This window comes from Diadema setosum, chromosome 8, assembly GCF_964275005.1.
Source record: "Diadema setosum chromosome 8, eeDiaSeto1, whole genome shotgun sequence".
Lineage (NCBI taxonomy): Eukaryota > Metazoa > Echinodermata > Echinoidea > Diadematoida > Diadematidae > Diadema > Diadema setosum.
The window spans coordinates 34175509-34188163 of NC_092692.1; the positions used below are offsets into that span (position 1 = coordinate 34175509).

Below are 12655 nucleotides of genomic sequence, written 5' to 3' on the forward strand. Positions count from 1 at the left end.
TTTATAAACCGAATATGGCCTTTTTTACGATCAGTGGTGTAACTTTTGTACTCGGAGGGTCAAAATTTCAAACAAAATATTTTTTCATTATTCTGTTTGATTCCTGTTGGAAAGTATTCAAATTTTTGAAAAAATAACATTTCAGACCTTAAAGCTGAAGAGTTATTGGTGTAATTTAAGGAAAACCCTGGCACCTGAAGTAAATTTAAGCAAAATTTTGTTTTCATGAATTGCACCACAATGACAAAACTCTGTAGTCAAACTTCACCATGCAAAGTTTATATGGTTAACAACAATATATAGTTTGTGAATCAAAACTATTTGGGGGTTGAATATAAAGTGAATTTTAAAAAAAATACATGAGATTTATAAATTTTTGGTAAAAATACCAATTGACATGCAATTTTTAAGATTTTAACTATTTATTGGAGGGCAAGCCAGGTCAAACTCTATACTATAACAAGTCTTTAAGAAGGGCTACCTTCCTATGTAGGTTAAATGAAATTCCAATCATTTCTTTAAATCTTGGATTTTTCACACACGGATGTTTCGGAGGTGACAGTTAACATAATAGAATGTTTCGGAGGTGACATTAATATCAACACTCAGTTTTTTGTAGAATAAGTGACAGTAACACAAAACTTCTTCTTTTTATCAATGTTTTTAATAATTATAACTCGAGAACAAGAAATTAACTCCTGTTTCAAGCAGATAAACCACACAGAACAAGTGTTTTTTCACACTTCATTAATTAGCATGGGTGCCGGTAGTTTGCCATCCATTTGGACGAAGGTTGTAAGCTAAATATTGTAATCTGAAAAAACATGGCATTCCATTTTCTACCTTAAATTGAGATAAGGGTGTGAGATCATTTTAGTAATGTTTCTTTGCTCTCAGAACATTTTATTCCACAACACCAGGGAAGAATCACTTTGTTTCGGAGGTGACATTCAATGTTAACATTGTGTTGAAATATTCATTTACAGTAAGAATATGACGGACATAAGCTAGATATTGTAACCTGAAGAAACATGGCATTCCATTTTCTACCTTAAACTGAAATGAGGGTGTAAGATCATTTTAGTAATGTTTCTTTGCTCTCAGAACATTTTATTCCACAACACCAGGGAAGAATAACTTTGTTTCGGAGGTGACATTCAATGTTAACATTGTGTTCAAGTATTCATATAGTATGTCCCCCCCCCCCCCCCCCAAATTTACAATTAGACTTTTTCATTGATAGCGCCAAATATGATTAAATCAGCTAAAATCTACTTTGGGGTCTCAAATCATAACATCTTAGCTCTATTTTGCAGAAAGCCCCAGTCAATTTGGTTAAGTGGTCTCAAAGAAATGTGGATTGTTATAAAGGATGTCAGGAGTCTGATTCTTCCAAGTTTAGCACTTGGATGCTCTTGGAACTGCATATTAATGTGTAAACACAATATACAGGACGTAGAGGGAAGGGATTCCTAACATGCTCTACAAAAATCCTCATTTCTCTTTGACCTCTGAAGCAAATTGAATGGGGTTTTCTGTAAGGTGTTGGCAATGAGTTATAGTTTCAATCCCTCAAATTGTATTTTAGATTGATTCACTATCTTTAAAGTTATCGTTGCGGAGGGTACCATTGTAATTTTTTGGTGGGGACATAAGTTATGAATGCCAAAAGCAAAAATTCTTATTTGACTTGTATTATGTTTTTGTTTGCACATAGTATTATAAATAGATTAATTCAAGGATGTTCATGAATTCTTCATCATTCTTGATAGCCACCATACAAATGTTATAATACTGGTGAAAGGTGTTTGGTTCATCTGGGATAAATTTTCTATATACCAGATTCATTTAAACTGTTGACATTACTAAAATATATTTTATGTATCTTTCTGAATTGCTTGAAAATTACCTGCAAATCATAGACGTATTAGTCACTTTTGAGAGTAAAAAGTATAAGATAAGAAAAAAATCATTTTATTGTTTTGGAGGTGACACAACACAGAGACAACCAAACTTCTCAGGTGTTAACTAATAATATATTGTGAACATTCATGTCTTTCCTCATGGCTTTAATTTTCAAATATAAGCTCTTTCTTTCAGTTCTTGTTATTTTGTTTAGTTATTCTCTTTCATGATAGTGGATACCAGCTCATATTTTGTTTTAGATTGTAATTCATACTAATCTTTAGCAAGTTTTTACAGTTTGGTTAAGACAACAATTTGTGTTTCCCAGCTGAAGAGAGCAGCATAATGCTTTTGTGTGAACTTATGGGGATTTTTTTTTTTTTTTTTGTTCAGTAATTTTCCCCATCAACTTCACAGAAGGTCCCGGACACAAACTGGTCTCAAATAACCCTATAAGGGACCGAAAAAGGACAAGTTCACCTCAATAGACACGAGGGTTGAGTAAATACAGCAATATTAGCAAAACACATCAGTGAGAGTTTGAGGAAAATAAGGCAATCCATTCCAGAGTTATGGATTTTTAAAGTTTCTGCTCAGTCAAAGCTGAATGAGAAGACTTCTATAGCTTGTGATGTCACACGTGTACAAGGATATAGAGAAAGTATCAAGAAAATTCAACATATTTTCACTTTTCTTGCATAACAAAAGAACACTTGACTTCTATCTTTTGGAAGGCAGGGTGAATAATATTGCCCTAACATACATCAGTAGCAAGTTGAAGAAATGTGCACTTTTTTCTTAAAGTAAAGTTTTGTGAATTTCACTTATATTTTCTTTATATCGTTGTATGCATGTGACATCATACACTGTCGTAGTCTTCTCATCCGGCAGTGATTGCACAGATACTTAAAAAAGCCCATAACTTTTGAATGGCTTGTCCAATTTCCCAAACTTTCAATGATGTGTTCTACTAATGTTGTTGCATTCACTCAATCCACATGTTTATGAAGGTGGACTTGTCCTTTAAGAAACCATTTTCTTTTCCTTGAAATTCCAGTACTTACAGCCAAATTCTAAGATAAAACATAATAACAAACCAAGGTAAACACGTCATCAAAATTATATTGAGATAGAACTACAAATCTTGTTTTTGGATCTTTCCCTTTCCAGTCCTGGTGACTTGTTCCTCTGTTCACTTTAGTTGTCAGATAACTTCAATAATCTTAAAAAAATACAATGTCATAAACAGTTGGCTCAACTTGGAAAATGTAATAATTATTGTCATATTTAAAAAAAATTCACATAATTTTGTTTATGATTACCACGTTGTACATGGAAAAACAACAACTAAGAATTCAAGAACTTGTAAGTTGTGCACCAGCTATAGGCATGTGGCCTTTTTGTAGAGTTTGATTATTTTATGATTTTTTTAAGATTGTGGACTAGGGCATGCATGAACTGCCACATGTATCACTTTGGTATCAAGGGAATTCTGGTGAGCTAGGTATACAAAAGTCACTTCTATTGTGATGATTTTGTAGATATTAAATGTATTTGAAAATGTTGATAGATAGTGAAAAGGAACTGAAGTCTTGCCTTTCATTATCACATAACAATATGGTGTTAACAAACAATGTCACCTCCGAAACACAAGAAAAAGCAACCTACATGGAAAGCTGTGATTGGTAAATCTTCACAACTAAATTGCTTAAACTGGAAATCAAGCTTCTAAGATGAAAGCATCTATATGTTTACTTAACTAAAGCAGGAGAATTGATCTTGATTACAATATTATATATACAACAGATGGGTGTATTTTGTGCATTCTCTTTGTTAAAAAAGTGACAAAATGTAAATTTGCCCTAAAACCTACAGTATAATAATAAAAATAAGAGTGAGAGTGTGTTAGTTGATTTCTCCACTTTGAGACTTATGTTACTAAAATAAATGAAACCATTGGTGTACATAATATGGTTTCTCTTCAATAGAAATGAGCAAAAACTCTTGTTAACAGTGTTTTGTCACCTCCGAGACAGTCATTTTTAGTTTTTATTAGATCCTTTATTAATATCTAGAAAATTCTTACTTCCTGTTGCCATATTACTATTTTCATCCAAAAGAGATTCCTGTCAATTGGACAGAATCAAACAAAATTGCTTTGTCTTCGAGAAATTATCAAATATAATACGCTTGTTGTTTCGGAGGTGACGATTGTTTCGGAGGTGACAAGTGTTAACGGAAAATTGTAAATTGCTCCGAAATGAAAACAACAGGCTATATTTCTACTACCTTCCTTCAGAGATAATGTGAGGGGATATGTTACATTTTTGTAGATGTAATGTATAACTGATGTCAAGAATAAAAAAATCAAATACACAAATCTGTTGTCTCGGAGGTGACAGAAAAGTTAACGGAAAAGTTGCATAAATTTATAAACACTCACCAAAAAATGATAAGCTATTTGAATCAAATAATCTTTGGATCGAAGTTAAGTCAGATTGATTACTATTCTGTTTTGATGGAAATTAGCAAAGTTGAATTTTATAATTGTGAGCAAGAGCTAACTCAAAAGAGGGGTTAATTGTTAACGGAAAATGTCACCTCCGAAACATAAAGTTTGGACAATTTCAGTCTTTAAAGAAGACAAAGCAGAACCTGGTAAACATAATAGTTCTTAATGTTGGATACCTGTCTATCACCACAACAACAAAAATAATGAAAAGGAATAAACAATTTAATATGCTAGGTGTGACAAAAAAGCCATGTCAGAGTGCATACACCAAAAGTGTTGGATTTCAAGCATGTAAGTGCATGCCACATCTGAAAGAAAAAGAGAGGAAAGTTCATTAAGGTACCCAAGGTAGACACTGTGGGTGGTAAGTTTATGAGAAAAGATAATGCATATCTGTCAGTGTATAAGAAAGTTATACACCAATTAGTGCCAAAACCGTGTTTTACACCACTGATTGTAAAAATGGCCATATATTTCATGTATACCGGTATTCTATACAGTGGACTCCTGTTATTGAACAAAGTCATCAGGACCGGCAGTTTTCTTTCATTATATGTCAAAATTTTGTTATAACCGAACAAATAAACAAAAACAAAAAAAAAGCAAATAATGCTGCACAGCCTAAAGTTTTATTTCGTTATAACCATGTTCGTTACAACAGGAGTGCTGTATCTGTCAAGTAATCACTTCCTTTTTATTTAGAACTTCATCTCTAAAAGAGATCGAAGTCAATGCTTGCAATATACCCTGCCTTAAAAAAAAAAACAAAAAAAAAACAGCTTTTCCATATAATAGGGTGCTAAAAATTTACCAACATTAGTTATAAAAAACAAATTCAAGACTTAAATACAAGCTCTATTCATGAGAATTGTTTCATTTCGTGTTTGAAGTACTCAGGCAACGTATCAGGGCAATTCCCCCCCCCCCCCCCCCAGCTAACTACTTACACTGGTTAGTGGTACGGTAAGAGTACTGACCAGTAAAGATTAAGGTTAGGGTTAGGTTTAGGGTTAGGAGTTTGGGTTAGGGTTAGGGTTAAGATTAGCTTCAGGATTAGGATTAGGATTAGGGCCAGGGGAAGGGTCCGGGGCATTGCCCAGGGGGGAATTGCCCCAGTTTATAGACCCCTCAGGCAAACTTGCTGCTAGTACATGTACCACTGTTTTTCTGCAGTAAGTTTTGAAAATAGGACCTCTGTCAGGCCAGGGCCAGGCAGCCCTAACGTACTATTTACCATTCAAACCAAATCAGTCATCGATATGCGTCGATATCGACATCATTTTTCATGTCGTCAATCAAAACAACTTGCTTTTTAGAGTGATCACGGTGGATGCTACACACACTTGTACATTATGTACAGTGCACCTGCGCAATCTGAAACTGAAGTTTATAGCTAATATCATGCACTTTCAAGTAACTGAGTGCTAAATATCAATGTACAAATGATTTATCGCAAGTTGAATGAAGTCTCATGGCTCCTAATAAATCACACAAGACCATATACAGGCAGACTAGACAGACAGACAAGGACAGACACATGGACACACACACACACATGCATTTCTCAATAACCTACTTCTTTCAACTTGCTATTTCTTTGCACATCTATCTTTAGCTCGGGACCGCATTAAGTCCCAATTTACAGCATTCAATATTACATGGCTAACATCAGTTTTAGGTTAGAGTGAGGCATTACACATGCTGCATTCTCTCGCAGAGTGAGTATGCTTTACAACGTACGTGAGCAACAACTTGAAAGTCAATGTCGATATTGACGATTTCCAGCAACTGATTTGGTTCAAATTCATACCTGTAAATTGGAAATGAACTATTACAACTGTAAATATATCCTATGGTACATGATTTTGACGCAATTTGGTTCAGTGCAGTGGAATTTGAGATATCCCATAATGGCATATGTACAACATGGGGTGTGTGTACAACAGAACAACTTCCACAAAATGAAAATCATGTTTACTTTTTCAAATCACAACCGTCAGTTAATTTATCCGTTTACTGCATACCCTTTAACTAGCCTTGTCAGCTTGCCGTTTAATAGTCTAGTCTGACCAGGGCCCCGTCTTATAAAGCCTTCAAATCAATCATCCAAAGTCCCCAAATCAATCGCAACTTGATTGCAGCTCACAAGAAAGTTGTGATTGATTTCTATCACAAGTCTTTATAAGACAGGCCCCAGACGCTGTGTGAAGCAGCGACTGGGATGTGTAAGCCAGTTCGTAGTTCAACTTTGCGCATGAGCAGAAAAAGGTCATTTGTACCAGGACTCGCAGGAAGCACGTTTAGTTTTTAAATTCACTGAGATAAGCATCTGTCATATAATGATTATTCCTGCAATCCTTGTAAATGTTGCTTGCCAGTACTTCCAGCTGAAAGCAAGCCTGATATTTGGTAATACATAAAACAGGTTTTTAATGCATTCAATGCAACGCAAAACAATGAAATGGATGCTTCCCCCACCACGGTTGATAGACGGACCATTCTGGTCACCTACCCACTAGTCCACTACACGTATGCAAGTTCATTCATTGTTTGAACACAAATTCCATGAATTGTTACGTCGGGCAAGCTTACAGGTAATGTTAGGCGCTGTACATGGTACGTCGCGACGTACCATGTACAGCGACTGTACTGGGCTGTGTATAGTTAGGCCAAGGCCTGGCGTGAAAGATTGTGTACCGTGTGGACATGCTGGATATGATGATCAATTTCGGTAAGTTTCATTGCGTACATTTGAATACTGATAGCATCAGATGTAGAGTAAATATTGAGTATACTCGATGAGTTTGAGGTGACAAAAATGATGTTAAGTATCAAAATTCAAAGCTATCGTGATACGATTACGTCGCTCTCCTAGTGGTTGGTGGTCGTGCTCGTACAGCCCTGTCGCGACGTACCATGTACAGCGACTGGGCTGTGTATAGTAACCAATAAATGACAATGTGCACATGAGCTACATATTTTGTAATTACAAACTGGCTTATTGTCTATATTGAATAGACTCTAGATATAGACTAGGTTGTCCTTCACAACGACATAAAACTGTGAATATGAGATAGAATTCTAACGTTACAGTGATTTTAAAGGCGATGCCATCGTTAAAGTGTGTGTACCAGGGATGCCAAGTTCAAAAAGATTTTATGAGTGAGATTTTCATGACTCGGCATCTCGGCATGCGAATGTGCGCGCGAGCGAGGGTGTGGGAGGGTTTTTTTCCCCCTGTGGCCTCCCACGGTAGGGAGCTTTTTCAATTTTGAGCTCTTAGTGGTGCGATCAGGTGCATACTTAAGCGACTATTTTTTACTTATTTTGAAAGACAAAAGGGAAATATACCTTCAATTGCAACTATCACTTAAATCTTTGAGCTATGCTCATTATAATAGGCCCAAGTTGCAGACTTTGTCCGATGCGTGTGAAAAATGGGTGTCATGCGTGAGATCGTGAGATGGCCCCTAAATGCTTGAGTCTCACGCAGAATGCGTGAGACTTGGTAGCTCTGGTGTACAGTTCTGGTCGAGGTGAGGATTTAGCTTTTAACGTTTTGCAAGATATTCAGAAACCACTCTATGACAGTATGAGATGTCAAAGAGCATGCAGTTCTAAGTGGTATCAAAAGTTTATTCGATGAAAATCGGTGTTGAAATGCTGAGATATCAAAAAACAAGGTGAAACAAAGAGATCCTAATAAAGTTGTGGCATGTCGCCTTTTATTATTAGCATTTTTTTTGGATATCTTCTCAGCCATTTGAAAACCAATTTTCATCAAATAAACATTGAATCCTTCTTAAAATTATATGCTCTTTCATATTTCATAAGAGGCTTTTCATTATCTCACTTAGGAATGTTCAAAACATGAATCCCCACCTCAACCAGTACTGTACAGTCCCTTTATCTACACAAAACTGCCAAAGGCATAAGCACTGGCCGCCCCACCCACCCCGTTATCTCTGTAAGAAGAGATCACTGCACCGCACCGCCCACCTTCACTTCCATCCCAATGCAATAGCGAGCCATCCCCAGGCCCCCTAGTCCCTCTGCTCTGCGCGCACGTCATGCGCCACATCCCGAACTCCGTGTTTTGCTATGTCCTACAGACGAAGCAACAACATCCGTTTCAAGTTCACCTATCTCGCGTAGTCCCACTCATACCAAAACATGCAATGCTGACAGCAAACTCACCATCAAAAAGCATCAGCAGCGCTGTTGCATGGATATCACAACGAAGAGCTAGAGGCGATTAACCGTGGCTGCATGAAATGTGTATAAACGAACATAGACGGCTATGCAGATAAACCCATGATGACAAATGAACTTTCAACAGGAACACAAATTTCGCCGTCGATTGCTGTTCGTTTGTTGTTTTGTTACACGCTCAAACGTTGTTGATGGAGGCCGCAACACTACTGCCACGCATGTGTTTACGCCATTACGATGCAAAGTATGGCCACACGTACACGACACGGACTCGTCCAACAACTTAGCTGCTAGTCTACTAATCCAGGCTCAGAGTGGCGTGTCATTTTAAATACAGTACTGATAGTAGTGTGGGGTCTGTATCTGCCCTTTTTGGCAAAAGGAAGCAAGTGACATTTTTATGGATATTAACTTTTTTTTATTGATTAGGCATATTTGAGGCATACACTATTTAACTAAAAAATCAAAAAGTTACAATTTTGGCCCATTTCTGAGATATTCGGGTGGCAAAAGGAGGCAAGTGCACTGATTGCATGAAAACATTGGCAAAAGGAAGCAAGTTACAACCTCATGACATGATTGTCACTTGCTTCCCTTTGTCAAATCATTTATATTTACACACAGTATAAAATACTTTGGCAAAAGGGAGCAAGTAACATCCTTATGATTGTCACTTGCTTCCTTTTGCCATTTTTTTTATGTTTGCTACAAATCTATAATACTTTGGCAAAAGGAAACAAGTAACATTCTCATGATATGATTGGCACTTACTTCCTTTTGCCAGATTTTTCATGTTTGCTAAAAATTTGAAATACTTTGGCAAAGGGAGCAAGTTATAACCTCATGATATGATATTGTCCTGCTTCCTTTTGCCAAATCATTTATATTTGCACACAATCTGAAATACTTCGGCAAAAGGAAGCAAGTGACATCCTTATGGTATGATTGTCACTTGCTTCCTTTTGCCAATTTTTGATGTTTGTTCCAAATCTATTATACTTTGGTAAAAGGAAGCAAGTAACATACTCTGATAAAATAGTCACATACTTCCTTTTGCCAGATTTTTCATGTTTGCTACAAATCTATAATACTTTGGCAAAAGGAAGCAACTTACATAATAATGAGTTTCTATGGGAATATCAAAATTCTTCAAATTGTCATAAATGCATCACCATATGACTTGCACGAATACCGACATTATTTCTCATCACAAATTTCCATGTTGAAGGGCCTACCCAAAAACAAATTTTCGTCATCTGTAGCATTTGTACTCGATGTCACTTGCCTCCTTTTGCCAAAGTAGGGCAGTCAGTTGTAAGTAACTTAGTTGCTCCAAATGATACAATATGTCATATGAATATATATATATCAAGGAGGTATGAGAGAACCTCCTTATATATATATATATATATATATATATATATATATATATATATATATATGAAGAGTTTGTTTGCAAAAACCGATAAGTCCATTGTTGAAGATTTTGAAGTATGGTCTCCGTCATAAAGTACAAAATAATACCTTTTAAATGATACATTGGTCACGACATATAAAGGTACCTCTTTGAGGTTACGGTCAAAAGAAGCAAAAATTTTCTTATTATTCTCTTTATTTTTCTTGAACTTTAATCGCAAATATCTCCATTTGGCAAATATGGACTTATCGGTTTTTGCAAACAAACTCTTCATATATATATATATATATATATATATATATATATATATTAATTGCAGCGAAAGAATAGTGGGCTTGGAAACGAATCCACATTGTATTTGAAAATAGATTTACATTTTCTTTTTCGAGAAACAATAGTTAGGCCTATTATTATCAGGGCATCCCGGGGGCATCCCAACACAGGCCCAAGGCCAGTTTTAAGGCCTACGTCCCTTCCAGGACATGTCCTCCATAGTTTGATCACTGTTAGGCCTATAGGACCAGCTAGCTTCCAGCCTCCAGGTAAATGTGGAGGCTATACCCCCTTCATTATGTGATTGATTCGACTGCTCAAGATGAATTACACTGATAGCCCACCTGAATTGAATTGAATTGAATTAATACATTATACAGTATTGACTGGAAGCATATTTTTGTAATTATGAGACCTACTTGTTGTTCATTGAGGGGCCTATACATCCCTTTCCATCAATTACGGACCATGTGCATGGGATTTTTCTTAATTACTTCGTTTTCAAAGTTATAATGAAGAATTTTCAGTCAAATAAATGAAAAATAGAACAGACTAATTATTACGAAAATGGATCTCTTAACACAGTATAGGCCTACATGCAGCAGCACAAAATATCCATACTCACACACAGTTTGCTTCCAAAAATGCGAAATAATGTTTGATTTCTTCTCTTTTTTAAGATCTTAAAAAAAAAAAAAAAAAAAAAAAAGATGAGCAGAAATAAGACAACGCTCACCAACCAAAATTTGATATTCAGATCTCAAGGCAGACAAACAGGCAGTTTAGTGAGGGCGCTGTTACAATAACAGGCCCAAACGGCGCAGTTAGGTCGACCAAGGAGGTATACCTCCTTGGGTCGACCTAAAAGCCTCTTGCAGAAAATAACCCTTATCTCTGAGTCCATCATACATGGAGAAAATGAGCAATATATTGTCGCATTACCAACATCTGCTCCCGACCGTGGATTTTCTCGATCGTTTTATGACCTGAGTGACAATATAAAGAGTTTATTCTCGCAGCGGGTTAAAACCATTTTTTAACATTTTGAAAGTAGTCCGTCATCGCAAAAAGTAAACATTAATAATAAACTCTTTCAAATGATACCTAACTTGTTGCATAACAAGAAATAAAATTATTCTCAAAGTTACGATAATTCTATTATATATATATATATATATATATATATATATATTACTATTTTCCTCGATTTTTTTTAGGAGATTTAAACACGGAAATCTCAAGTTGACAAAAATGGGGTCTGCTTGTCTTGCAATCAAACTCCTTCATAATATCAAGTTTGTGTCACTACACAACTGAGACATGCTTTATCTCTATCTCATTATAAGTATATATGTTGAGATTTCACGTATTGGCTCCACGAAGAAACAAACTGTTGATGCAGTTTTTACCAATAAAGTAGAAGTTTATTCAAAACGAGTATACCGTATTGGCCCAAATGCACTATCAGTTTGTTTCTTTTCCAGCGTTAAAAGAGCTAATAGGGCCTACTCTCGCATGGAATTTAGAAACATTAGGAAAATGGGGACGATCATTATATGACGTGAAAATGAGTTAAGCTTTAGTTTATTTCCTTCCAAGTTGACTTCAAGGTAGGCCCCTTTAGAGAGTAACGATCAGTAGTCTGTTTGACATTTTTTCAAAAAAAAAAATTGAGGTGGCGTTTTCTTTTTAAAGTGACTCAAAGAAAGTTGTGGTATACATGAAAGCCTAGTCATTCTTGTGAAAGAAAAGAAAAATCATTTCAATCCATCATCAACACCATAATCATCACTATCACAAAATCATGATATTGCTTATTATTGACTAAAATTACTTTCAAATCCATGATCTGGATCTGTATAATGGACCTTGTAGTACAATACCACACTTAGGGTGAGAGATTTTAAACGCTATTGAAACGGAGGTGATTTTCCTCGACTATGTGCTTTGAATACCTCTAATGATGTCTGTTAACAACTTCAGCTGGGAGGTGTCTCTAAACCAGAGTTGTTTATTTATTTATTTATTTGTTTTTTGTTAGGGTGCCTACAAGGGATTACAACGTCTATAATTCTCGACAATGTTGTCTACGTTGCAATCTGTTAATTTCTTTGCTGTAGTATTTCTTTTTGGTTGATATTCCTTTCCACACTTTCTCTGTTTTTGTTCGTTCAAGGTTGCCTGACATTACATAAACGTATAGCGCATTAATATTTACTCAGGGCATCGCCCCCTCCCCCTCCACCCCCTTTTTATTATTTTTTTTTATTTTTTTATTTTTTTTTTTATAGAAGTGTTATTTTTTTTGCAACTGATTGACAAATTGCCCTACATCG

The 12655-nt window shown here is 35.7% G+C and overlaps 1 protein-coding gene across 1 annotated transcript in view; it reads right to left on the reverse strand.

Moving 5' to 3' along the window:
* Window positions 1-8811, reverse strand: part of LOC140231762 (mitochondrial dicarboxylate carrier-like) — a 38813-nt gene extending 30002 nt beyond the window's left edge. The window contains exon 1 of the mRNA XM_072311913.1: window positions 8615-8811. The gene's annotated coding sequence lies outside the window, so the exon portion shown is untranslated. The remainder of the gene's footprint in view (window positions 1-8614) is intronic.
* Window positions 8812-12655: the final 3844 nt, after the last annotated feature.